The 2099-nt window shown below is 51.4% G+C and overlaps 1 long non-coding RNA gene across 1 annotated transcript; it reads right to left on the reverse strand.

The window, feature by feature from the left end:
• Nucleotides 1–329: 329 nt before the first annotated feature.
• LOC135268302 (uncharacterized) lies at nucleotides 330–1602 on the reverse strand. Its single transcript, XR_010336555.1, has 3 exons — nucleotides 1346–1602; nucleotides 871–944; nucleotides 330–780 (listed from the first exon to the last, which is right to left on the reverse strand). It is a non-coding gene; the product is annotated as an uncharacterized LOC135268302 (long non-coding RNA).
• Nucleotides 1603–2099: the final 497 nt, after the last annotated feature.

Below are 2099 nucleotides of genomic sequence, written 5' to 3' on the forward strand. Positions count from 1 at the left end.
GAGGAACCATGTGGTCTCTACAGGTTCATTGCTCCTTCAGGAGGCTGGGGCCCAAGGGGTAAGGACCTCATCAGGGCAGCCTCTTGGTCCCAGGACCCATTTTGGCTATTACAAATTATTGCTGACCCCAGAGAGCTTTAGTTTACATAGGTTCTATTGATTGAGTTTCACCATATTAGAAATTAAAGCTGGGCTGGGTGCTGTGGCTCATGCCTGTAATCCCAGCTCTTTGGGAGGCCGAGGCGGGCAGACCATGAAGTCAAGAGATCGAGACCAGCCTGGCCAATATTAAAAATGTGCACTTTGAATGAAGAGACCCCCAAACAGGCTTTGTATGAGCAACATGACTGTTTATTCACCTGTCTGCAGGTGGGCTAAGGCCGAAAAGGGCGTTAGCAAAGGGCAGTGGGATAGGAGTTGGTTTTATAGGTTTGGGGTGGGCAGTGGAAAGTTACAGAGTAAGATCAGTTACAGTGGTAGGGGTAGGGGCAAGGAGTATACATTACCACAAGTTCAGTTACAGTGGAGGGTGGGGGTGAGGCAGAAGAGCAGTTAAGATGGCAGGATGGGTGAGAGGTATTCACATTATCATAAGAGCAGTTAAGATGGCAGGGTTGGGTGAGGGCCTCGTCTGGGGAAGCTCTGCTGGGCGATCAGGGACAATGGTGAACCCAGGTGGGGGTGCGGGGGGAGACGATCACGAGGCAAGCAGGACTTCAGACTTTCAGGCTCCAGCCTTGCATATGGAGACCTGATAGCCAGCATGGTGAAACTCCATCTCTACTAAAAATACAAAAATTAGCCGGGTGTGGTGGCGCGCACCTGTAGTCTCAGCTATTAGGGAGGCTGAGGCAGGAGAACTGCTTGAACCTGGGAGGTGGAGGTTTCAGTGAGCCGAGCTCACGCCACTGTACTCTAGTTGGTCTGGGCGATAGAGTGAGACTCTGTCTCAAAAAAAAAAAAGAAAACAAAGCTGAGGAAATTTGAAAACACAAACACATTCCATCTTTTGTCAGAGCACCAATGACATCAGAGCAGCACAGGGCCTCTGGAAAACTCCACTGGATCCTAGTGAGAGGCTAAGAGTAAGGAGAACTAATGCCATCATAGTATTCTTATGAAGGTAGTTTTGACCTTGCAATCTCCCTCCAGGGATCCACACTTTCAGAACCTTTTAGAAACCCTCTTAGAGTTAATGAAACACACAGTTGGTAGATGGTGACAAAAGCAAGCACACAGACCCAGGCCCTGCCTTGTAAAGCAGTCTGTGTCCCAGTGAAATGCTATCACCTGGTGTCTCCGCTCCCCCTCCAGCCCCACCCCTCACTTCGCCAGCCCTGCCTACCTGAGCTGCTGCGCTTGTGTCTGACTGTGAATAGCCATTCAATCTTGGAATGTGTTTCACCCAGGCGCCTCATTTCCTGGCTTTGGAGGCAGGTATGTGATCACCTGGCTGAGCAGTGCTGACGGGATTTGTGGGAGCTGGCTTTAGAGCAGAGGCCGTTTGGAAACCGGACTTCGGGCCTGAGATTCTTGAGAGGTTCTGCTTGGCAGCCTGGACAAGAAGTAGAGCTTCAGAAAAGCATCCTGCAGGGTTCACAGCAGGGCTCTGCCCTTGCCTATCACTAAGGCACACAGTGGGTGGGGCAGCGGGGGCCCAGCCAGGCTCCTTCAGCCTCTTGCTCTTATTTACCTTCAGCATCGCAGTTTCCACTGCAAGTTGGGGCGGGGTGTGGGAAGGAAGCGTCTCTAGAGTTCTGGACTACTGCCGGGTGGGCGCGGTGGCTCACTCTTGGAATCCTAGCAGTTTGGGAGCCCAGGCGGGCAGATGTCTTGAGCTCAGGAGTTCGGGACCAGCCTGGTTAGCATGAGGAGACTCCATCTCTACAAATAATTTTTTTAATTAGCTGGGTGTGGTGATGCATATCTGTGGTTCCAGCTACTTGGGACGCTAAGGCAGGAGGATCACCTGAGCCCAGGAGTTCAAGGCTGCAGTGAGCTGTGATTGTGCCACTGCACTCCAGCCTGGGCAGCAGTGTGAGACCCAGTCTCAAGAAAAAAAAAAAAAAAGGTCTGGACAAAACTAAGCTTGGAGAAAT

The sequence above is a fragment of the Aotus nancymaae genome, unplaced genomic scaffold, assembly GCF_030222135.1.
Source record: "Aotus nancymaae isolate 86718 unplaced genomic scaffold, 86718_ANA_hifiasm-v0.15.2.pri h1tg000040l, whole genome shotgun sequence".
Lineage (NCBI taxonomy): Eukaryota > Metazoa > Chordata > Mammalia > Primates > Aotidae > Aotus > Aotus nancymaae.